At 44.8% G+C, this 27,066-nt stretch overlaps 1 protein-coding gene across 1 annotated transcript in view; it reads left to right on the forward strand.

The window, feature by feature from the left end:
* Positions 1-21,842: 21,842 nt before the first annotated feature.
* The window catches only part of LOC115207746 (forkhead box protein P4), a gene marked incomplete in the record, with an annotated part of 188,126 nt that continues 182,902 nt past the window's right edge, over positions 21,843-27,066 (forward strand). The window contains 1 exon segment of the mRNA XM_029775197.1: positions 21,843-22,463.

Genomic DNA, 27,066 nt, shown 5'->3' on the forward strand with positions numbered 1-27,066 from the left:
TGTAAACTGTGTGTATGTGGGGGGGTATGTAAACTGTGTGTATGTGGGGGTTATGTAAACTGTGTGTATGTGGGGGTTATGTAAACTGTGTGTATGTGGGGGTTATGTAAACTGTGTGTATGTGGGGGTTATGTAAACTGTGTGTATGTGGGGGGGTTATGTAAACTGTGTGTAAGTGGGGGTTATGTAAACTGTGTGTATGTGGGGGTTATGTAAACTGTGTGTATGTGGGGGTTATGTAAACTGTGTGTATGTGGGGGGGGGTATGTAAACTGTGTGTATGTGGGGGGGTTATGTAAACTGTGTGTATGTGGGGGTTATGTAAACTGTGTGTATGTGGGGGTTATGTAAACTGTGTGTATGTGGGGGGGTTATGTAAAGTGTGTGTATGTGGGGGGGTTATGTAATCTGTGTGTATGTGGGGGATTATGTAAACTGTGTGTATGTGGGGGGGTATGTAAACTGTGTGTATGTGGGGGTTATGTAAACTGTGTGTATGTGGGGGGGTTATGTAAACTGTGTGTATGTGGGGGTTATGTAAACTGTGTGTATGTGGGGGTTATGTAAACTGTGTGTATGTGGGGGTTATGTAAACTGTGTGTATGTGGGGGGGTATGTAAACTGTGTGTATGTGGGGGGGGTTATGTAAACTGTGTGTATGTGGGGGGGGGGGGTATGTAAACTGTGTGTATGTGGGGGTTATGTAAACTGTGTGTATGTGGGGGTTATGTAATCTGTGTGTATGTGGGGGGTTATGTAAACTGTGTGTATGTGGGGGGGTTATGTAAACTGTGTGTATGTGGGGGTTATGTAAACTGTGTGAATGTGGGGGGGTTATATAATCTGTGTGTATGTGGGGGTTATGTAATCTGTGTGTATGTCGGGGGGTTATGTAAACTGTGTGTATGTGGGGGGGTTATGTAAACTGTGTGTATGTGGGGGGGTTATGTAAACTGTGTGTATGTGGGGGGGTTATGTAAACTGTGTGTATGTGGGGGGGTTATGTAAACTGTGTATGTGGGGGGGGTTATGTAAACTGTGTGTATGTGGGGGGGTTATGTAAACTGTGTGTATGTGGGGGTTATGTAAACTGTGTGTATGTGGGGGGGTTATGTAAACTGTGTGTATGTGGGGGGGTTATGTAAACTGTGTGTATGTGGGGGGGTTATGTAAAGTGTGTGTATGTGGAGGGGTTATGTAAACTGTGTGTATGTGGGGGGGTTATGTAAACTGTGTGTATGTGGGGGGTTATGTAAACTGTGTGTATGTGGGGGTTATGTAAACTGTGTGTATGTGGGGGGGTTATGTAAACTGTGTGTATGTGGGGGGGTTATGTAAACTGTGTGTATGTGGGGGTTATGTAAACTGTGTGTATGTGTGGGGGTTATGTAATCTGTGTGTATGTGGGGGTTATGTAATCTGTGTGTATGTGGGAGGGTTATGTAAACTTTGTGTATGTGGGGGGGGGTTATGTAATGTAAACTGTGTGTGTTGGGTGTGTGTGTGTGTGTGTGTGTGGTGTATCTGTCTCTCTGTATGGGGAGCAGCTGTACCAGTAAACATGTTAATGTCTGGTCAATGACAAAAGGCTTGGATTCTCCTTGTGATCCGCCCACCAATCACACCAGCTACTCTAAGTTATAGTGGAGACCACTGTCTGCACTACACATACACACACACACACACACACACACACACACACACACACACACACACACACACACACACACACACACACACACACACACACACACACACACACACACATAATAAAACAGTTGTGGCTAAACATATTGGCACCCTTTTCTTAAATGAAATGAAAACAAACTTTTGGTCACTACACCTTATTGGATTTTCAACCTTGCAAAACCAAATTTAATTTAGTTTGTTTTATTCTAAAGGCTAATGGCATGGAGTTAGTACTTTGATGCACAGCCTTTGGCCAAGATAAGTGCCAATAACTGCTTCTTGTAGTCATCAATGAGGTTTTTGCACCTTTCTACTAATAATTTTGCTAGTAAAATGTGGTCAGGGTAATCAGTTTCATTGTATTCCCTTTGAAAATGAATGAAAGAAGAATTGTAATGAAGTATACCAAACATTAGGAAGACCTCCCTAATATGTACGGCTGACAATAACTGTACATGCACCCACACAAACACTCCTCCCTATCATTTGCCTCATCCTCACCCATCCCCCACCTCATCACCCACCTCATCACCCATCCCCCACCTCATCACCCACCTCATCCCCCATCCCCCACCTCATCCCCCACCTCATCACCCACCTTATCCCCCATCCCCCACCTCATCACCCATCCCCCACCTCATCACCAACCTCATCCCCCACCTCATCCCCCAACTCATCACCCACCTCATCCCCTATCCCCCACCCATCACCAACCTCATCACCCACCTCATCACCTACCTCATCCCCATCCCCCACCTCATTCCCCACCTCATCCCCCACCTCATCACCAACCTCATCCCCCACCTCATCACCCACCTCTTCACCCACCCCAGCCCCCACCTCATCACCCAAATCATCTCCCACCTCATCACCCACCTCATCCCCCACCTCATCACTCATCTCATCCCCCACCTCATCCCCCACCTCATCACCCAGCCCATCCCCCACCTCATCACCCACCTCATCCCCCACCTCATCACCCACCTCATCACCCACCTCATCCCCCATCCCCCATCCCCCACCCATCCCCCACCTCATCACCAACCTCATCCCCCACCTCATCACCCACCTCATCACCCACCCCAGCCCCCACCTCTTCACCCAAATCATCCCCCACCTCATCTCCCACCTCATCACTCATCTCATCCCCCACCTCATCACCCACCTCATCACCCACCCCATCCCTCACCTCAACACCCACCTCATCCCCTATCCCCCACCCATCACCAACCTCATCACCCACCTCATCACCCACCTCATTCCCATCCCCCACCTCATTCCCCACCTCATCCTCCACCTCATCACCCACCTCATCCCCCACATCATCACCCACCTCATCACCCACCCCAGCCCCCACCTCTTCACCCAAATCATCCCCCACCTCATCACCCACCTCATCCCCCACCTCATCACTCATCTCATCCCCCACCTCATCACCCACCTCATCACCAACCCCATCCCTCACCTCATCACCCACCTCATCACCCACCTCATCCTCCACCTCATCACCCACCTCATCCCCCACATCATCACCCACCTCATCACCCACCCCAGCCCCCACCTCTTCACCCAAATCATCCCCCACCTCATCACCCACCTCATCCCCCACCTCATCACTCATCTCATCCCCCACCTCATCACCCACCTCATCACCCACCCCATCCCCCACCTCATCACCCACCTCATCACCCACCCCATCCCCCACCTCATCACCCACCTCATCCCCCACCTCATCCCCCAGCTCATCACCCACCTCATCCCCCATATCCCACCTCATCACCCACCTCATCCAGCACCTCATCACCCACCTCATCCCCCATCCCCCACCTCATCACCCACCTCATCACCCACCTCATCACCCACCTCATCACCCACCTCATCCCCCATCCCCCACCTCATCACCCACCTCATCCCCACCTCATCACCCACCTCATCCCCATCCCCCACCTCATCACCCACCTCATCCCCCACCTCATCCCCCATCCCCCACCTCATCACCCACCTCATCCCCCATCCCCCATCCCCCATCCCCCACCCATCACCAACCTCATCACCCACCCCATCCCACACTTATACACACTGTCAAAATTCAACTAGCTGCAATAACATTCAGTTTACTCAACAACATTTTTGTTGCGCAAACTCACAATCGTATTGCAGCTGGTTGCCTTACAATTAATATAAATATACATATATTTGTTTACAGTGCATGATCACTTCCCTAGTTCTAATCGGATGGGTGCTACAGGTGGTGCCAGATGGTTGTTAGCTACAGACACGTATGATAGAAGGACTGAGATAGCTCCATACATAAAGTGCATTGAGTTGGATAAATGATGTGTATAAATGCAAGTCCTTCCATATGAATGATATTGTTCCAATGCAACCAGCCTAGTCTGATATCACTAGTTCTGCTCAACCACAGTCTGCTGTTGTTGTTGACTCTGTAAAAACCACAGAGGCTGTGTGTCTGTGTTTGCATATGCGTGTGTATTTGTGTTCTTTCTTTCTTTCTTTCTCTCTCTCTGTGTGTGTGTGTGTGTGTGTGTGTGTGTGTGTGTGTGTGTGTGTATGTGTGTGTGTGTGTGTGTGTGTGTGTGTGTGTGTGTGTGTGTGTGTGTGTGTGTGTGTGTGTGTGTGTGTGTGTGTGTGTGTGTGTGTGTGTGTGTGTGTGTGTGTGTGTGTGTTCCAGTCTGGGTTTGATTCTCAGGGCAGTTTGGGGATTTGGGGATTGTTTGTAAACATCAGCAGCAGTAACTTTTATTTTATTGTCGTTTTATTTTACTACATCGCTCCCAGATGGCTGTTTAAAGATGCTATTTTTTTCATGCAGTTACCACACACACAAACACACACAAACATCCCCCTCTCTCTGACACACACACACACATACACACACACAAACACACACAAACATCCCCCTCTCTCTGACACACACACACAAACAAACACACACAAACATCCCCCTCTCTCTGACACACACACACACACATACACACACAAACATACACACAAACATCCCCCTCTCTCTGACACACACACATGCATACACACACAAACACACACAAACATCCCCCTCTCTCTGACACACACACACACGCAAACACACACAAACATCCCCCTCTCTCTGACACACACACACACACACATACACACACAAACATACACACAAACATCCCCCTCTCTCTGACACACACACACGCATACACACACAAACATACACACACACACACACACACATTAACAATCTCTCACACACACACTCACACACACACACACACACACACACACACACACACACACACACACACACACACACACACACAAACAACCTCTCTCTCTGTCACACACACATCAGCGAGGTAACACACATACCAACACACCAGCGGCGGTCAGTGATGGGTGTTTTCAGGAGCCTGGCCTTATTTCTATTACAGTATATTGGAAGACAGTCATTCATATTCCATTCACCCAGTTCAACATAACATCGATAGGTTTAGGCTACTACAGTACATGATACTAAAATGTTCCCTATACCCATCATGAGGTTTCTACAACCTAGCCTATGAATGATTACAACGTAGGTGCACACAGGTCAAGAGAAAATGTTGAGGTGACAGACAGTGACACATTCAATACACTATTTTCTGCATCTAGCTGATCTATGGTGTAATCATTAGTCCAACAGTTGCAAACAAGTTGCAAATTTGTCTATTGGACAAATTCAGGTATGTGTATCTACGTTTTGTTCTGTTTGCTTCCGTTTAAGACACGTTTTTAGCAGAATCGGCGGAATGAATACACCCCTGGTCACGCGTAAACACAGTTCACATTCATAGCAGCCATGTTGTATTCCTTCTCGCATCTATGCGCTCTCCTACTCTCACCTTTTCCCTTCGTTTGTGGACTTGAATGCATAACACATCATATGACCAGGCGAAAAAACCTTTCCAAGCCAAATCATATCAAAACTGCTATTCACAGCCTACATCGTTGTCACCATATTAACTAAAGTAACGTCATAGTCAACAAAGCTAACAAAACTACTAGTAACGCGTTAGTAAACCCACTACAATCATGCAGTAACTTTACAGTGTATAGTCAGTTAACAGTTTAGCATTTACACTGGTGGGGCCCGATGGTAATAAATTAGTAAAAACAAAAGCTTACCCAGAGGAGGACAGAAGCTAGCTGTCCTCCGGCTACACCACGGTGCTACTCTACAGAGTGCTGTTGTGGCTACTGTAGACCTTAATTGCAAAACATTGTGTTTTAATAAATTATTTGGTGACGTGAATACATTTAGTATAGTTTTATCTGAAAAGGATAACTTAAATGTTTTTATGAAATTCACTCAGGAGGATGGTCCTCCACTTCCCCCACTGAGGAGCTTCCACTGCGACACACACACGGACGGACTTAATACACTCACCTTCTCCTGTACTCTCTCTCTCCTCTTTCAAAGGCAGTTTGAGGGTGTCAAGGAGGGAGCGTGGTGTTTTCAGCTCTGACAGTCTGGGTGAATGCTCCCATATTTCTCTTTCATTATAAGGGGAAATGTTGTACTACAGCCAACTCATGTAGCCAATTATGCTTTAATTTAATTACCTGTCCACTTCGATAATTATTACCCATGATTAACACAGAGACGGATACTAAATGGGAGTGAGAAACGGGTGGAAGTGAAAGTGCCCAACAGTGTTTTTGTCAATTCATTCATAAAATGAGATAAATATATTATAAAGCAGGTCCCCTTCACAGTGCCACAGCACTCTAAAATGGAGGCTACAAGAGGGTTCCGATAAAAACACTCCAAGGGTTCCGTTTCCCCAGACATGAGCTGTCATTGTTTATAGCCTGGCCTGGTCTAGTCTATGTTGGCCTGCTTTGGCCTGGCTTGGCCCTGCTGGGGACTACTAGGACATTTCTGTCTACCCAGTCTGTTTACTCCTTTGACTGTTTCCAAGGACTTGATGTAACCCAGAAACAAACAACCAGCCAACCAACATAACAAACAAACATAAACACACACAAACAATCTGCATCAGGGAGGCAGGACTCCCTTTGCATTCCCTGCTCTGCCAGAGAGAGAGAGAGATGGCACTGTGCTCCGCGAGCATGCACACACACACAGTCACCAGTAAACAAGCAGCCTTTTGTATGCATCACCTGAGATGAATCGTGAGGCTAATTTTAGACCTGTGTGTCAGTTTTTGTGTATATCTTTTCCCTGGTACAAAGTGTAAATTAACAAACAAACAGTCTTACATGTGTTAGTCTTCCATGACTCTTTAATTATGCCTTTTAGAACAGGGATTCACTTTCAAAACTACTTCATAATAAATGTCACAAATTATAGGTCAATTATAATTATAGGTAGGCCTACACATTTTTATACCGTGGTGTGATTGCATGTGACCAACCGGTTCGATTCGGTCTTATGTAGAAAACATTTAAATTGTGTTTTTTATATGGGATAAAAGTAGAGACTCAGAGCTAGAAAATGGTATATCGTACACTACAGTTGAAGAACAATGGGAAAGTAATTCTGATTTGACAATTGATAAACTGAGAAAATGGCCCTTGAATGCTTTGGTACACCTATTGGAGAGCTCTAATTTGTCTACACCCATTCATCATTGTTCACACCCTTTTAAGCCTTAGCCCCACCCATCTATTTAAGGATTCACATGTGAAGCCATGTGCTAAACAGTGAGTATGGTTGTGTACTAAACAACCAAAGATTTCAAGACTTAAGCCTGGTTTATACTACGTCTATCGACATGTCATTCATTATTACAGGAAAATAAACTCACAACAAGATCATTATTTACAAGTTAATGGCAAGCTAATTACAGAAAATAGATTACGCTTGTGATGAAATAAAAGCAGGGCATTCTACCGGAGAATTTTAGAACTTGTAAACTGCCTTGTTGGCCTAATGTTATATTCTAATTTGACTTTGGTGTAGGTAATGTTGTTCTTCCCATTATCGTCTCTGGTAAACACACACTATATCAACTAAAATCAATGTTTTTTTGTCACATACACAGGATACTGAAGGTGTAAAAGGTACAGTGAAATGTTTACTTGCATGGTAGAGTATTTTGTTTGGACAAGTAGCTAGATAGCTAGAAAAACAATGAACCATAATCCCAACGTTCCTACCCTGCATGAATCTACAGGTTGCTAAATGATAACCCTGGACAACACCCTGTCGTTCTCCACTAACATCAAGGCGGTGACCCGATCCTGTAGGCTCATGCTCTACAACATTCGCAGAGTACGACCCTGCCTCACACAGGAAGCGGCGCAGGTCCTAATCCAGGCACTTGTCATCTCCCGTCTGGATTACTGCAACTCGCTGTTGGCTGGGCTCCCTGCCTGTGCCATTAAACCCCTACAACTCATCCAGAACGCCGCAGCCCGTCTGGTGTTCAACCTTCCCAAGTTCTCTCACGTCACCCCGCTCCTCCGCTCTCTCCACTGGCTTCCAGTTGAAGCTCGCATCCGCTACAAGACCATGGTGCTTGCCTACGGAGCCGTGAGTGGAACGGCACCTCCGTACCTTCAGGCTCTGATCAGGCCCTACACCCAAACAAGGGCACTGCGTTCATCCACCTCTGGCCTGCTCGCCTCCCTACCTCTGAGGAAGCACAGTTCCCGCTCAGCCCAGTCAAAATTGTTCGCTGCTCTGGCACCCCTATGGTGGAACAAGCTCCCTCACGACGCCAGGACAGCGGAGTCAATCACCACCTTCCGGAGACACCTGAAACCCCACCTCTTTAAGGAATACCTGGGATAGGACAAAGTAATCCTTCTAACCCCCTCCCCCCTAAAAGATTTAGATGTACTATTGTAAAGTGGTTGTTCCACTGGATATCATAAGGTGAATGCACCAATTTGTAAGTCGCTCTGGATAAGAGCATCTGCTAAATGACTTAAATGTAAATGATAACCAACTAGGTTCAATGTTAGCTAGCTGACATTAGGCTATAACTAGCAATGCAAATGGCTCTGAGATAATATTACTACACAGATCATACACATAACATTAGCTAGCGAGCCACCCAGCCAGCTAACGCTAGCTAGCTAGCCTACAGTACGCTTTAACATGCAATGAAAATTACATTCTGACAACATTTGAAACATATAATATCTGAAAAGGTAGCTAGCTAGACTCCCTTACCCGTATACATGGATGAAAGCTTCTCCCTCTTTGTCACAGATGCCACGGTTGCCCTTAGTTTGAAGATGTAATCCAGAGACAGGTATTTTATACAATAGCCTTTTGTGTTCTCTTTTCGACTCCATCTGCATTTGCAATCAAACACCTGAATTTTCTAGTTATCATACTTTTCTTCCACCGGGCATTCCACTGATTTAAAAACTCAGTCTTCCAGAAAGTGGAGAGCTATCTTAAAAAAAAATCTGCGTTAGAAAGGATTACCTACACATACTGAGCCGCTCAATATAGACAGAAGCGTGCTACATGGCAGACCAATCCAAACTCATCTCTTTGCATGTCCAGCCCATCCATTATCTCAGCCAATCATGGCTAGCGGGAAGGTTCCTGCCCTTTTATGTGACTAAACCAACTAGACTCGTAAATTAACAATTTTATCCTTATTTACAGATGGCATACAAGTTTGTTATTAAGGCACATGAAAGTTCACATGTTCCAGAAAGCATTTCTGCCAAAAAACGCATTTTGATTAAAAAAAATGACATTCAAATGCCTCTCCTGTGAAGTAGTGACGCATGACATACGCCTAGTTTCCTGAAATGAGTCACATATATGAATTTGTACATGCATTACAATACCTAGTTACTGTACAAAAAAACTACTGAACACTTTCCTATACCTGGAGGAGTTGTACCATCCTCAATACGTTACTCCTTTATGCTTGAACCAACTCTTCATCCAATATGAACTGACTGTGTCACCACAATCAACACACTAGTTTTCACAGCCACAGTGTAAGGTTATTGAGTGTAGGTACTCAGGTACCCAGGCTAGGTTATTGAATGTAGGAACAGTCAGGTACCCAGGCTAGCTATAGTGTAAAGTTATTGAGTGTAGGTACTCAGGTACCCAGGTTAGGTTATTGAATGTAGGAACAGTCAGGTACCCAGGCTAGCTATAGTGTAAAGTTATTGAGTGTAGGTACTCAGGTACCCAGGTTAGGTTATTGAATGTAGGAACAGTCAGGTACCCAGGCTAGCTATAGTGTAAAGTTATTGAGTGTAGGTACTCAGGTACCCAGGTTAGGTTATTGAATGTAGGAACAGTCAGGTACCCAGGCTAGCTATAGTGTAAAGTTATTGAGTGTAGGTACTCACGTACCCAGGCTAGGTAATTGAAGGTAGGAACAGTCAGGTACCCAGGCTAGCTATAGTGTAAAGTTATTGAGTGTAGGTACTCAGGTACCCAGGCTAGGTTATTGAAGGTAGGAACAGTCAGGTACCCAGGCTAGCTATAGTGTAAAGTTATTGAGTGTAGGTACTCAGGTACCCAGGTTAGGTTATTGAATGTAGGAACAGTCAGGTACCCAGGCTAGCTATAGTGTAAAGTTATTGAGTGTAGGTACTCAGGTACCCAGGCTAGGTTATTGAATGTAGGAACAGTCAGGTACCCAGGCTAGCTATAGTGTAAAGTTATTGAGTGTAGGTACTCACGTACCCAGGCTAGGTAATTGAAGGTAGGAACAGTCAGGTACCCAGGCTAGCTATAGTGTAAAGTTATTGAGTGTAGGAACTCAGGTACCCAGGTTAGGTTATTGAATGTAGGAACAGTCAGGTACCCAGGCTAGCTATAGTGTAAAGTTATTGAGTGTAGGTACTCACGTACCCAGGCTAGGTAATTGAAGGTAGGAACAGTCAGGTACCCAGGCTAGCTATAGTGTAAAGTTAATCAAATCTAATTGCATTTTTCACATGCGCCAAATACCACAGGTGTAGACCTTACAGTGAAATGCTTACTTACAAGCCCTTACCTTAACCAAAAATGCAGTTATAAGAAAATAAAGTGAAGTAAAAAATAATTAAATAAAATTAAAAAATAATTTGAAAAATATAAAAATAACAAATAGTTAAGGGGCAACAATAAAATAACATTGGCAAGACAATATACAGGGAGTTCCGGCACAGAGTCAATGAGGTATTTGAGGTATTTTAGGTAATATGTACGTACATGTAGGTAGAGGTAAAGTGACTATGCAAGGATAATAAACAGAGAGTAGCAGCAGTGTAAAAATGGGGGGTGGGGTGGGGACAATGCAAATTGTCCGGGAAGCCATTTGATTAGCTGTTCAGGAGACTTATGGCTTGGGGGCAGAAGCTGTTAAGAAGCTTTTTGGACCTAGACTTGGCACTCCGGTACCGCTTGCCGGGTGGTAGCACATAGAACAGTTTATGACTGGGGTGGCTGGAGTCTTTGGCAATTTTTAGAGCCTTCCTCTGACACCGCCTGGGATAGAGGTCCTGGATTGCAGGAAGCTTGGCTCCAGTGATGTACTGGGCCATATGCACTACCCTCTGTAGTGCCTTGCGGTCGGAGGCTGAGCAGTTGCCATACCATGCGGTGATGCAACCAGTCAGGATGCTCTCGATGGTGCAGCTGTAGAACTTCTTGAGGATCTGAGGACCCATGCTAAATCTTTTCAGTCTCCTGAAGAGGAATAGGCCCTGTCGTTCCCTCTTCACGACTGTCTTGGTGTGTTTGGACCATGATAGTTTGTTGGTGATGTGGACACCAAGGAACTTGAAGCTCTCAACCTGCTCCACTACAGCCCCGTCGATGAGAATGGGGGCATGCTTGGTCCTCCTTTTTCTGTAGTCCACAGTCATCTCCTTTGTCTTGATCGTGTTGAGAGGTTGTTATCCTGACACCACACTGCCAGGTCTCTGACCTCCTCACAATAGGCTGTCTCGTAAGTAATCAGGCCTACCACTGTTGTGTCGTCGGCAAACTTAATGATGGTGTTGGAGTCGTGTAGGAAGACAGGTACCCAGGTTAGCCATAGTGTAAGGTTATTGAGTGTAGGATATCAGATACCCAGGCTAGGCACAGTGTAAGGTTACTGAGTTTAGGAAACTGTCAGGTACCCAGGCTAGCCATAGTACAAGGTTATTGAGTGTAGGAACAAGCAGGTACCCAGGCTATTTAACACCTTCATCAACTCATAGTCTGACACAGTGAAAAATGTATCTGTCATTACCCTTCAGTCACTCCAATTAGAACTGATCAATCCAGAGCATATTTATGGCTGTGATCAGAACAAAGTGTTTTTGGCAGAACTTCTTAGTGTGTGTGTGTGTGTCTGTGTTAGGGAGGTGGGGCAGGGGGTGTGTGTGTGTTGGGGGGGGGGTTCTGTGAGGTGTAGTCGGTCTGTGAGAATAAGGCCACTGTACTGATCACTTCAGGCCCCCCCAACCACCTCTTTGGCGGTATTGATCTAGCTAATGAAGGCGTTATGATTTAGGGCAGTCGTGGCCCATTGTCAAGGGGACGCCTGACGGACTGCCAGCATTCTCTCATGTTAAAAGCTTAGAGTGAAAACACAATCAGGTTTATAGCGAGACAGAAATGATTCTAAGCTCTTCTTATGACTTATTGCTTCTTTGCCATTCAATAACAACAACAAGAGCAGTAACGTTAGTGTAGTGACAGAAAGGTAAGCTAAGGTAACTTTGCTATAAAACCATTCAGAAAATGTGCATTATAATTATACAATATAAATATACACTGAGTATACAAAACATTAAGAACATTAAGGACATCCAGCCAACTTGACACAATTGTGGGAAGCATTGGAGTCAAAATGGGCCAGCATCCCTGTGGAACGCTTTCAACACCTTGTAGAGTTCATGCCCTGACGAATTGAGGCTGTTCTGAGGGCAAAAACTCAATATTAGGAAAGTGTTCCTAATGTTTGGTAAACTCAGTGTATTTAAACATATTTGGAATTGTAATTATCAAATATATAAATCAATCAAATACACTCACACCGCATAACCTTCTCTACCCTGATAATAATGTTGAGCCTCTATCGACCTCTTGTACCTCAGCATTAGGTTCCCAAAGTGACGTTCTGCATTGTGACGTAGAAGTCCATCACTGGCCGCGGGCAGCATTTGGTACTTTAACGCACGCACACATTCATCACTCCTCCCTGCTCCATTATCAGATAAGTTAACAATGTGGGTCGACACACAAGTTAACTTCTCTATCTTAGTATATACATTTCACACTTACGTCAGTAACCGGTTAGGGTATAAAGAAATAAACAGACAAGTGTTCATATTTAATATAAGCAATATTTATTATACTTAGATGTTATGGATGAGCGCTTTGTTTGTTTGTTCTGTTCCTCTCTCTCTCCATCTCTGTAGCTTTCGGCTATGCTGCTTAAGGACCCGAGCTAAGGGATTTGGGCTTACTTTGTAGTGCCTGTCCGGAATGGCTCATTAATGTAAATGGGCATGTTGGTTGACACTGTCAGTAGTGATGTAATTTTGTAAATGTTATATTGTGATGTTTCATAAACGTGTTGCAATGTATATATTTTGGTATGTTTAGATAAATGGAAACTGTAGGTTGAATAGGTAATTGCTTAATTAATTAGTGTTAATTGTTCTGAGGGGAGGGGCTACCCCTACAAAAGAAGCCTCTCTTTCAGTTCATTGAGAGGCATTTTGAATTGAGCTGTGGATGGGGCAGCATTGTTTTTAGCGGTCCCATAAGGTATACGTTTGATGGCAGTACTGTTGTTTTTGTTCCGGAATCACTATGTAAATAAACACCTTTGCACAGAAGAACTTTTGCGGCTCCGCCATCTTTAAATTTTTTATAGAGGTTAGGTTTTCCAGTTTAGCCTTCTGGCCTACTCTACGTGACATATGGTGGCAGCAGTGGGATGGCGCACCGCAAATCAGTGAATTCCAACAAGAGAGGTAAAGGAATGTGTACAGGATTGCGTTCTCAGCAGCAGCATCAACTGTCATAAAAGGTAATTGAAGTTGAAACGGGGTGGAATACCATGGAATCTTCTGGTGAAGAGGTTAATTATGAGAAACTAGGAGCCCGACCAAGGGGCCAAACACAACCAGAACTGTTTGAACTACCGGTTGAACCAGCAGATACAGCCATAAGAGACCAGCTGACTGAAGGAGCAATTGTGGGACCAGAACCACACCCAACCATGGTAGCCCTTTTCCAGCAACTTTTCACCTGCCTTGAGAAGAGGGACGAAGACCTCAAGCAGGAGTTTCGGGGCCTACGCCAAGCTATCCTCACAGCTCCTCACCAAGCGGAACTCGTCAGTGAGAGCCCAAGATTGGGTCTGCCAACACCAGGACGACAAAGGCTCGATGCAGCAGGGACTTCAACTCCACAGCAGGATCCTCGAGCAGTAATGAGGCCAGCCCCAGCACCCGGAGACCAGTCCAGCAGTGTTAACATTCATCTTCCAGCATTCCTGAGGAAGGAGCCAAAGATGCCCTCATACCAGCAGGGGGAGGACATTGAAAACTACTTGCTGAGGTTTGAGCGAATAGCCAAGACGTGGCAGTGGCCGGAGGTAGAGTGGGCCTGCAGGCTTGTCCCATTGCTCACGGGCAAGGCCTTAGAGGCTTACACAGCAATGGATGAGGGGCTGTCCAATGTCTACAAGGGCTTGAAGGAAGCGCTGCTGGTGAAGTTTGACATCTCCCCGGAGACCTACCGTCAACGCTTTAGAGCTGCATCGACGCCATCGGGTGATTCGCCGACAGACGTACCACCGCCTCAAGGGTCTCTACCGACGATGGGTTCAACCAGAGGAGAAGACACAGGACGAGATCGGTGAGGTCATCATCCTCGAGCAACTTCTACAAGTTCTACCACACAACATTCGAACCTGGGTTCGAGAGCACGAGCCCAAGGACGGGCTTATGGCGGCCAAGCTTGCGCTGCAGTACATTAATGCACGTAAAGGGGGCCCACCACGACCTGCAGCACCTGCTCCAAGGAGTCTCCAAGACACAAGGGACATCAGAGATGCCAGAGATGGTGGAGGTAACTCTGGGGGTTATGTGTCTGGGAGGAGGGAGGTAAGGGATCATGCAGTTCGCTCTGATGGGAGGGGTCTGACCTGTTTTTACTGCCGACGGCAGGGGCACAAGGCTTCGACGTGTCTGCTACGTAAATCCAAGCTCTCAGGTTACTGTTATGTGCCCAGAGAGGGGGATGGTGTTCAGAATAGACAGACTGGGGAAAGGTCAGTCTTGGTACCTGTAAAAGTGAATGGTAAAAGTCTTACTGCAATGATTGACACCGGCAGTTCCCTGTCGTTGATCAGAAAATGTAATGTACCTGTTAATGACATTGATTACGGTCACCAGACACTGATCCAATGTGTCCATGGTGACCAGTCACAGCAGCCCACAGCTGAACTCACAGTGGAGATTCAGGGTCAGAAATACATCCTCAAAGTTGGGGTAATGGAGAAGTTACCTTTTGAGATGATTTTGGGGAGGGATGTGCCTGTACTCTCTGATCTGTTGGGAAGTGTAGGGGGTCAGCTATATGAGCAGTCAGTTTGCCAGTCTGATGTTCAGGTGTCATGTTCAGTTGTCACTCGTGCCCAGGCCAAAGCTGGTTTACAACCTCTGCCTGACTTGTGTGATAGTCTGTGTGAGGGGGGAACCAAAGGGCCCAGAAAGTCACGCCGCCAGTGGCGTCTTGAGAAGTATGTGGGAACCCCTGTTGCTGATGTGTCTGGGTTAGAAGTGCAATGGGAAGTTCCACCAAATTTTGCTACACTGCAGAAGTCTGATGCAACCTTGAAAGGTTTATTTGATAAGGCCTTAGCTGGGGACAGCCAATCTTCATGTGGGGGAATATACACAGTAGACAACCACATACTCTACCTTGGGTCAGAAGCAGATAGCAGGAAGTTAGTGGTGCCATCTACATGTAGACCACTTGTTCTCAACCTTGCACATACAGTTACATGGGCAGGCCATCTAGGGCAACATAAGACCTATCTTAGGCTAGGCTCCCGTTTCTTTTGGCCCTCCATGTATACTGATGTACAAACATACTGCAAAACATGCCCCACGTGCCAGAAAACCAGTGCTGTCCGTAGGTCTGACCGGGCTCCTCTATGTTCCCTGCCAGTTATCTCTACCCCATTCAAGAGAATTGCAATGGACATTGTTGGACCCTTGGAGAAGAGTAGTGCAGGTTACCAGTATATATTGGTGATCTGTGACTATGCCACCCGGTTCCAAGAAGCCTTCCCACTCCATTCCATAACCACTCCAAAAATAATCAGTGCTCTTGTTCAGCTCTTTTCTCGTGTAGGAATCCCTGATGAAATCCTGACGGACCAAGGCACAAACTTCACTTCACGACTGATGGTTCAACTCCACCGACAGCTGGGCATTAAAGGCTTGAGGACCACTCCCTACCATCCCCAAACGGATGGGCTCGTAGAGAGATTCAATCAAACGCTCAAGAACATGCTGAGGAAGTTTGTGGCTGACACTGGTAAAGACTGGGATAAGTGGTTACCCTTTCTGCTTTTTGCTTACAGGGAGGTGCCTCAGGCATCGACAGGTTTCTCGCCATTCGAACTCCTCTATGGATGGCCAGTGCAGGGACCACTGGACCTGCTGAAGAAGTGCTGGGAAGGTTCCCCAGTAGCTACCTCAGGACAGGGGATTGTCCAGTACGTTCTCCAGATGCGAGACAGGCTGGAGCGGTACCGAGAGGAAGCTAGGGCAAACCTTCAGCAAGCCCAGAAGGCCCAGAAGCGAGGTTATGACCAGCACGCTCGCCACAGAGAGTTTAAGCCAGGACAGAAAGTCCTGCTCCTCCTTCCCTCGTCTACCAGCAAGCTCCTTGCACAGTGGCAAGGGCCGTACCTAATCGGGAGGAAGATGGGTCCGGTGACCTACGAGGTGCTGCACCCGGACAAGGGTAAGGAGAAGCAAACCTACCATGTGAACCTCCTCAAGGCCTGGGAGGAGAAAGAGGAACTCTCCAAGGTAAAATCCTTTCTGGTCCGCAGAGTAGAAGAAGAGGACGAGTCGGATGGGGTCACAGAGGCATGGAAAGGATGAGCAGAGGTCATACTGGCTCACTTAGAAGAAGACAAGCAAGATGAGCTGAAGCAGCTGTTTGGCAAGTATCCGGCCCTCTTCAGTCAGAGGCCAGGAAGAACCAAAGTCCTGGAACACGTCATTCGTTTGAAGCCTGGCCAGAACCCTGTCCGCCAGCATCCTTACCGTGTGCCTGAGAGGCTGGTGGTAGCCCTCAAAGAAAAGGTCCACACCATGATAGAGATGGATGTTGTCGAGCCATCATCAAGTGAATGGAGCAGCCCTATTGTCATTGTCCCAAAGAAGGATGGCTCTTTGCGTGTCTGCATGGACTTCCGTAAGGTAAATGCCATCTCCCAGTTTGATGCCTACCCCATGCCCCGCATTGACGACTTACTGGAGAGAATCGGTAGAGCTCATTACATCACCACATTGGATCTCTGCAAAGGGTAATGGCAGATGCCCATGGACGAACAATCCAAGGCCTACACTGCGTTCCGGACACCGATGGGCCTGTTCCAGTTCAAGGTCATGCCGTTTGGCCTTCATGGGGCCCCTGCGACTTTCCAGAGGCTGATGGACAAGGTCCTCCAGGACTGTGATGATTACTGTGCTGCTTACTTGGACGACGTGGTGATCTACAGCCACTCCTGGGAGGAGCACATACAGCATCTTAGCAGAGTCCTGGGGAAGATCCATGATGCAGGCCTCACGCTTAACCTCCTGAAGTGTGAGTGGGCAAAACAGGAGACAAAGTACCTGGGTTACCAGCTGGGTAAGGGTGAAGTTCGACCTTAGGTGGACAAAGTGGAGTCCATCAGGAACAGCCCTCAAACCAGAACCAAGACACAGGTGAAGTCCTTCCTAGGTCTGGCAGGATGGTACCGGAGATTCATTCCGCAGTTTTCGACCATCGCTGTCCCTCTGACCAACCTCACTTCAAAGGTGGCCAGCAACCCTGTGAAGTGGACTGAGGAGTGTGAGGAAGCCTTCAGGATACTGAAAAAACGACTGTGCTCATTCCCTGTTCTCCAGACCCCTGATTTTCAGAAGAGGTTTCTCGTGCAGGTGGACGCTTCGGCTGTGGGAATTGGAGCTGTACTGGCCCAAGGGGAGCCAGGAGAAGAGCTTCCTGTACTGTACCTGAGTCGGAAGCTGTTGCCGAGGGAAACCAGGTATTCGACAATCGAGAAGGAGTGCCTGGCTATAAAGTGGGCTCTAGATAGCCTCCGTTACTACCTTCTTGGGAGGGAATTTGACCTGCACACAGACCACAGAGCACTGACCTGGATCCAGACCATGAAGGACCGGAATTCTCGTGTGACCAGGTGGTATCTGGAGCTCCAGCCCTTCAGGTTCTGTGTCCGTCACAAGGCAGGAAAAGAAAACGTCACGGCGGACTACCTATCCAGGCTCCCGAACCTGGTCGCTTCAGGAGAGGAGGAAGGTAATGTGACGTAGAAGTCCGTCACTGGCCGCGGGCAGCATTTGGTACTTTAACGCACGCACACATTCATCACTCCTCCCTGCTCCATTATCAGATAAGTTAACAATGTGGGTCGACACACAAGTTAACTTCTCTATCTTAGTATATACATTTCACACTTACGTCAGTAACCGGTTAGGGTATAAAGAAATAAACAGACAAGTGTTCATATTTAATATAAGCAATATTTATTATACTTAGATGTTATGGATGAGCGCTTTGTTTGTTTGTTCTGTTCCTCTCTCTCTCCATCTCTGTAGCTTCCGGCTATGCTGCTTAAGGACCCGAGCTAAGGGAATTGGGCTTACTTTGTAGTGCCTGTCCGGAATGGCTCATTAATGTAAATGGGCATGTTGGTTGACACTGTCAGTAGTGATGTAATTTTGTAAATGTTATATTGTGATGTTTCATAAACGTGTTGCAATGTATATATTTTGGTATGTTTAGATAAATGGAAACTGTAGGTTGAATAGGTAATTGCTTAATTAATTAGTGTTAATTGTTCTGAGGGGAGGGGCTACCCCTACAAAAGGAGCCTCTCTTTCAGTTCATTGAAAGGCATTTTGGATTGAGCTGTGGATGGGGCAGCATTGTTTTTAGCGGTCCCATAAGGTATACGTTTGATGGCAGTACTGTTGTTTTTGTTCCGGAATCACTATGTAAATAAACACCTTTGCACAGAAGAACTTTTGCGGCTCCGCCATCTTTTTATTTTTTATAGAGGTTAGGTTTTCCAGTTTAGCCTTCTGGCCTACTCTACGTGACATGCATGCAAAAGCTTGATCATTGAGTTGTAGTTTAACATCAATTCTGCAGCTATTTGGGTATAGCCTGCCTGCCACTTATGAAACATAATAAACAATACATCCGCTTTTTATTTTTCTAACAGACACTTGAATGTGAACATACAGTACCAGTCAAAAGTTTGCACACACCTACTCATTCAACTGTTTTTCTTTATTTTTACTACTTTGTAGAATAATTGTGAAAACATCCAAACTATGAAATAACACATATGGAGTCATGTAGTAACCAAAAAAGTGTTAATCAAATCAAAATATATGTTATATTTGAGATTCATCAAAGTAGCCACCCTTTGCCTTGACAGCTTTGCACACTCTTGGCATGCTCTTAACCAGCTTCATGAGGTAGTCACCTGGAGTGCATTACAATTAACAGGTGTGCCATGTTAAAAGTTAATTTGTGGAATTTCTTTCCTTCTTAATGCATTTGAGCCAATCATTTGTGTTGTGACAACGTAGGGGTGGTAAACAGAAGAGATCCCTATTTGGTAAAAGACCAAGTCCATATTATGGCAAGTACAGCTCAAATAAGCAAAGAGAAACAACAGTCCATCATTACTTTAAGACATGAAGGTTAGTCAATCTGGAAAATGTCAAGAACTTTGAACGTTTCTTCAAGTGCAGTCACAAAAACCATCAAGCGCTCTGATGAAACTGGCTTTCATGAGGACCGCCACAGGAAAGGTAGACCCAGAGTTACCTCTGCTGCAGAGGATAACTTCATTAGAGTTAACCGCACCTCAGAAATTGCAGCCCAAATAAATGCTTCACAGAGTTCTAGTAAGAGAAACATCTCAACATCAACTGTTCAGAGGAGACTGCGTGAATCAGACCATCATGGTCGAATTGCTGTAAAGAAACCACTACTAAAGGACACCAATAATAAGAAGAGACTTGCTTGGGCCAAGAAACACGAGCAATGGACATTACACCTGTGTTAATCTGTCCTTTGCTCTGATGAGTCCAAATTTGAGTTTTTGGATGACCTGACCTCCACAATCAACCAACCTCAACCCAATTGAGATGGTTTGGGATGAGTTGGACCGCAGAGTGAAGGAAAAGCAGCCAACAAGTGCTCAGCATATGTGGGAACTCCTTCAAGACTGTTGGAAAAGCATTTCAGGTGAAGCTGGTTGAGAGAATGCAAAGAGTGTGCAAAACTGTCATCAAGGCAAAGGGTGGCTACTTTGAAGAATATGTCGAATTGTATAACACTTTATTGGTTACTACATGATTCCATATGTGTTATTTCAAAGTTTTGATGTCTTCATGTTTAGCTAAGCTGACAGCAGCTAGTAATCAAATGCAATCTACAGTATATGTACACCGGGAGAATTTAAACAAGATCGGCTAAGAATGATTTGTACAGCAGTAGATACAGTATATTAGAGTAAGCTATGTTAAGAATCCAGTGTATAAATAAATATGTGGTTTATAGTAGATACAGTATATTAGAATAAGCTATGTTAAGAATCCAGTGTATAAATAAATATGTGGTGTATAGTAGATACACTATATTGGAATAAGCTATGTTAAGAATCCAGTGTATAAATAAATAATCAAACTTTATTTAACTAGTCTAATCAGTTAAGAACAAATTCTTATTTACAATGACGGCCTATACCGACCTAACCCAAACCCAGACGACGCTGGGCCAATTGTGCACCACCCTATGGGACTCCCATTCACGGCCGGTTGGGATACAGCCTGGATTCAAACCAGGGTCTGTAGTGACACCTCTAGCATTGAGATGCTGTGCCATAGACCGCTGCGCTACTCGGGAGCCCTAGAAAGCTATAAACAAAACTAGTCAGATGTAATCCATATCCTAGCCATCTGCCCAAGATTGTTGAACAACTTCATGGAAGCCTATTTTCACTGGTAGCTATTTCCCGAGCCAGGGCAAGTACTAATCACAGGTCTTGTCTGGGAAGAAGTTTCAGTGGGCGAGTTCGTTTTGCGCGACCCGGTGCCCCGGGTGTGTGGGGTTTGCTCATTTTCGACCATTCCATTGGTCCTCCTAAGGAGAGGTCTCCACCCACCCATGCAAAGCAAATTTGCCCAGTCTTTCCCCAGAAAACACCAGTTAATCGGCAAAAGGGGGGGCATGAATTGTTGACAGAATTGTAGTCCAAACCCAACCTTCATTTACCCATTGACGCACTCAGGTTCCAAACTCTGAATTTTGACGAGACTGACTTTATGACCAAAAATGTTCTATTTACACTTTGTAGTCGATTTTGACACTAGAATACATTTTTTCGGACTCATATCGATACCACATAGACCGTTTTCAAAGAGATTTGTTGGTTTTTAGGGGCAGTCACTCTTTAAACGCCTCCTGAGTCAGTCTTCCTGACATTTTTTCTTGACCCAGATTATGTCAATTAGCAAATGAAAGCACTAAAGTAGGAAATAGTTCAGGAGGAGTCAAGTCAAACTTGGCTTACAAATATTGAATAGCTCATTAATCTTATGTAACTCTATCAAAATATATTCCTACTATACAAATAAAATAAAGGCGTTGTTGTTTAGAGAATACTTTGTTGTTAACAGTTTCCAAGGTTTCTCTCTGAATAGAGGAACATCTGTTGCTGCTTGGCTCCACAATAGACAAACTCAGCAGCGATGCAGAGAGGTCAAAAGATCAGTGCCTTCACCAGGCGCTCGCACGCACGCACGCGCACACGCACCTTTACATGGCAGTCTGGCACCTCTCACTGGCTGCCTTCATGTGCAGTGTTTTCTTATTATGCTCCGCCGCTGGTGAGTCACGGCGAGATGTGATCGCGCACCTATTTTAGAGGCATTACGGTAGAGAGCAAACTGTCCCCCAACATATCCTCAACCAACACACAACCCGAGTAATTCATCACTGATTTACCAGCGAACGAGCGAGCGACAGACGGGATGCCAAAAACTGAATCGAGTATCGTCATTGGGACTTGTGGAGGGGTTAGGATCTGAATAACAGCGAGATAGCAGGATGAAAACAGAGTAAGGGAAGGCCACGAACAGCCCGAAAAGCTCCGTGCTTTCTCTCCATCAACTTCCCGGAGGGCTGCGCATGCAGCCTGTGTGTGAGTTAGTGAAACTAGCTAGTCTAGTATTGTTCTGACTTCACTACAGTGCCCACTCCGAGAGAGAGAGAGAGGACGCACAACAAAAGGGAAAGAAAGGAAGCAAGGAAGGACTAATTATAACGAACACGGTTGTAGTTGAACGTAATGGTCCTGCGATACCAATCTTAGATCCCAAGACTGATCAGTTTTAGTTCTGTTTGGTTTGCGTCTTTGTCGCCGAGAGTGGACTCGCCGGGTGGTGTTGCGCCGAGCTGAAGCGGGGCTGTCCACATGGTCCAACCACTGGTGTGAAACTTCTTCAGAATTCAAGAACAGGTTGATACACTTATCTACATACACTTCTTCCGTGTACTTTTCTTCTCTTCTCTCTCTCTCTCTTTCTCTCTCTCTCTCTCTCTCTCTCACTTTCTCTGCGTGTGTTTCTCCAATAGTGAAAGTGTGCGCGCGTGTTATTGAGTCAGAACACTGCAACAATTGCACTTGTTTACGGCTGTCATTGTTTTCAACATAAGTCTTATGTACCAATAACAACCAAATATCGATGAAGCTAGGTTAGTGACTAGGCTATTATTGTCTAATGTTAGTTTCAGCAAGGCTGGCATCCACTATAGAGTCACCACATGAAACGGTTGATCAGCCACTCTTCAGACCATACACGATGAAGCCGTTTTTCATGATCTACAATAGAAAAAGTTCGTTGAAAATGGCAAGGACCCACGAGCGATTTTCTCGCGGCCTCTCCCCTAGATAAACACGTGCTATCAAAATAACATATTGCAGTTTTAATATGAAATCCATATACTTTATTAGTGAATTGCTTTTTATTTCTTTACTTTAGGTATGAAATAGCCTAAGAGTTGTAGACTGGAGGGGCGGCGGCAGCGTGCTGCCTCGCGGCTTATGGAAGGTGTCAGGTTCACAAACGCTCATTAAACAACAAAAACTTTTCAGACAAAGATGCAAAGATACCCGGAGTGAATTTGGCTGAAAGTAACAAATGCACGGAGGTGCTCAGCCGCCCGAACGCTAAAAGAGTCCATTGGAAATAACTGATTATAAACGCCCCTCCAATAACTGGTGTTAATTTTACACACCCATTCGGCCATCGTTTTGAATTCCTTCTGATCATTGAATGCCCGTTCACCACACACCGAATGAGGCCTTAATCGATCTCAGATCGTTGAATTTGAATTAACATGTATATTAAGGGCCCGCATTTAGCCTAATATTAGGCCTTTTGGTTATTTTAGATTTAATTTACCCAATAAGACTAATAGGCCTAAATGTAAATATTTGCTTAAATATTTAGTTTTCACGGTCAAACTTTTAAATCAAATAGTTTACCAGTCCTCTTTTAAACTGTTTTGTCTGCAGCTTTTGGGCTTGTAATTTCCTGACTTGGATGGTAGCCTATGGACAGTTGGTCTTTATGATAGCGTCCCTCTTATTTTAATCACAATTGGATCGAATGTAATAGAAGGCTACTGAAACAGCAGGTTATTGTTATTGGTTCCGTTTATCAAACAATAGGTTATAGACCTACTGCTGGTGATAGGCCTACGTGAAATTGTGCTTCAAAATCAAAGTTGGCATGAAGTGCATAGGAATAATTTAACACGTTGATAATTATCGGTTATTAATCATGCATAATCTATATATCAGAATCGGCTATACCGACAGTCGGAATAATTTGACATCAGATATAAAAGCCAAATGCATGAAAAGCAGAAAAGATTCCGTTATTAGCGTTATTAGCGTTATTAGCGTTATTAGCGTTATTAGCGTAACTTCTTCATTTTGTTTCTAGGTAGGAATAATTGTAGCCTATAACTCCAAAGACAAAGTATAGACAAACATTCTCACAATCTTTATTATATTTATTTTTGAAAATCTGTATTTAGCAACTGACGCATATTAAATGTAGATTTATTGGGAATATGAATAAAAATGTTATCCACAAATTATAAAAAGGTATACGTGTGTTGAAAATGAGGCTAACGGGTGCTGTAGGCAAATCAACAGAATAGTCGGACGCGTCGCATGCACAAGAACAAATAGCCTACTCATTTTAAACTTTTAAGGTGAGCTTTTGTGAGGAGACATTTGAGAGTGCAGCGTTTAGGGATTTGTTCACTAATATTAATTAATTCATCATATCCTATTATGCCATTTTTTGTTTGTTTTATTATTTCCTACTAAATAATTTCAATCATTTCCAATCTGCTTTCTACTAAATCAATAAACTTATAATTCATTTTAAAATAATTTCACTGTCTCAAACAAGGCTATGTAGGCCTAGAAGTTGTCAGACACCAAAGCCATACCTTGTTGCGGTTGATTTTGTAAATTTGAGCACACCCATAAATCTCCCTAAATCACCGTCCCTGAGCGCTGTAGACTAAATATCAGCCTTCAGCTGGGACAGTCCCGCATGTCAGACGGAGTGATGTCCCGCATGATGGAGGGATGGAGGGAGAAATGAAATGACAATTAATTGCTGTTGGTTGCAGCGCGGTGCTGTCGGTCTGTCTGACATTAAAAAGAAAAAGGCAGATCATATGGGCGCGCGCTGACATGGCCGTTATTTCCTCTTGATTGATGGACGCTGGGGCGCATTTGGCATAATTAATTTTATTTAGTGTGTTCCCCCTGCCTCGCTCCCTCCCTCCCTCCCTCCCTCTCTCCTTGTCCCCTGTTGTTTTGTGGCTCCTGTCCCCCTGTCCTTCGCTCCGAGGCTGAGCGTGCCACCGGTGGCATTTCCGCAACGCGACGGTGACACCGTTTTAATTGCACCACTGATGGAGGTTTAATAGAATATTTAGCTGGAATGAAAGAGCTGTATTTCACATTTTATAGCCGTGTAATAACTCCCCTGCCAGGCAGGAAAACATGGATTTGGTTGCTGGTATGTGTGGTGGCATAAAATATATTCACACCCGGAGAACTTCAGGATTGCCGTTCAAGTTGTCTTTTAATTGTTCACAAACTCACCTGGTCTGATTTTCTTCTCTGACCAGATTAAAGGCTTATTTATAAAATCATTTTCCAGTTTTTATTCCTTAAGAATATAAGAAATTGAAGGGAATTTCCAACTGAATAAACAAGTGTAATAGGCCTATTATTAGGCCCACTAATGAATTAAAACCAGGCACTTTTTAAAAAGGGTATTTTAAAGCGTTTTAGATTTTACTAAAAGCAGTTCACCTCCTTTAGCTATGTCCAGATTGTATTTGAATTTAATTGACCTAATTTCATCTTTCTGATTGTGTTATTCTATTTTTATTTGACTCTGCTCATAACCAAAGTGTTGAGAAAAGTCAACTGAACTGAGTGTTTCTTTGGAAAAGCTTTAGAGTTGATGGTGAGGGAGAGCATGCAGTTCTCTCCGCAGTGCGTTCTGTGTGTGTTATGTTCTGTGGTGTAGAGATCCACACCAGTCTTTAAGACTGAGGAGAACCTGGTTGGGATGGCTCAGTTGGTTGGAGCTTGATGATTGTAATTCCAGAGTTGCGGTTTTATTCCTGCATGGGCCACATATACTGAAGATATGACATCATTTGAAGTGGCTTGAGATAAAAGTGTCTGCTGAATGACTCTATTATCATTACTGAAGCACCTCAGCTCAGACAGTCATACAGTACCTGTTATTGGGCTGAGAGAGACTGCAGCAGGGAAGGTCTCTCCTCTCAGCATACATGGAGAAAAGGAGAGGGGGACATTTTCCACTCTATTTAAGATGCTAGTTGCCTAGTAATTATTAGGAAATTAGATGTATTAAAAGTACTTAATTACTTTTCTATCTATTTGCTCTCTAAGAAAAATAAGAATATTTTAGATAAGAAGAGTATAATAATAAAGAATATGTGAGAAAAGCAGTTTGAGAAAATGAACATTTTGAGAAAAAGAAAGAATATAATGAAAGAAAAGAGAGGGAATTTGAGAGGCGAAAGAAGTGATTTGGAAATGAAGTGGACACAGTCAGGAAGCTAGGTGTCAGAAAAAGGCTGACTCTCTTGCCGCTCTGTCTGCTGTTGTGTGTGTGTGTGTGTGTGTGTGTGTGTCCAGCTGCAGACGGTAGAATCAGACACTTTTTAAAAATGATTATCCTCTGCAGCTGAGGGTTTTTCATGTCCTGTTGTTGAATTTGTCCTGGCCGTCTTTTTCTCACACATTTTCTCTTCTGATTTGTTGAGTTCCTGATATTGCAGAATTTTCTGTGTGGTGAAGAATATATTTGTTATATCTGTGTAGTGTGTAAAATGTTTTTGTACTTTCTCTCATGGTGTATTTAGTAAAAGGAAAGCTGAACGGTATCTGTAGTTTCAGTAGTGATTTAGTGAAATAGAACACACCAGTAATAGTGATTAGATGACACTATCAGGGTGGAACAGATAGACAATGTTTATGTGTTTGAACATGTTTTGGTTGTAGTTAGGCAAAGCATGTGTGTGGGGGGGGCTGTAGTCAGGGTTTTAACAGGGCGTATATCAGAGCCTGGGTGTGGAGGGGGGGGCTGTAGTCAGGGTTTTAACAGGGCGTATATCAGAGCCTGGGTGTGTGGGGGGGGCTGTAGTCAGGGTTTTAACAGGGCGTATATCAGAGCCTGGGTGTGGAGGGGGGGGCTGTAGTCAGGGTTTTAACAGGGCGTATGTCAGAGCCTGGGAGTGGGGGGGGGTGCTGTAGTCAGGGTTTTAACAGGGTTTTAACAGGGCGTATGTCAGAGCCTGGGTGTGGAGGGGGGGCTGTATTCAGGGTTTTAACAGGGTTTTAACAGGGTTTAACAGGGCGTATGTCAGAGCCTGGGTGTGGAGGGGGGGCTGTAGTCAGGGTTTTAACAGGGCGTATGTCAGAGCCTGGGAGTGGGGGGGAGGTGCTGTATTCAGGGTTTTAACAGGGTTTTAACAGGGCGTATGTCAGA

Source organism: Salmo trutta, chromosome 14, assembly GCF_901001165.1.
Source record: "Salmo trutta chromosome 14, fSalTru1.1, whole genome shotgun sequence".
NCBI lineage: Eukaryota > Metazoa > Chordata > Actinopteri > Salmoniformes > Salmonidae > Salmo > Salmo trutta.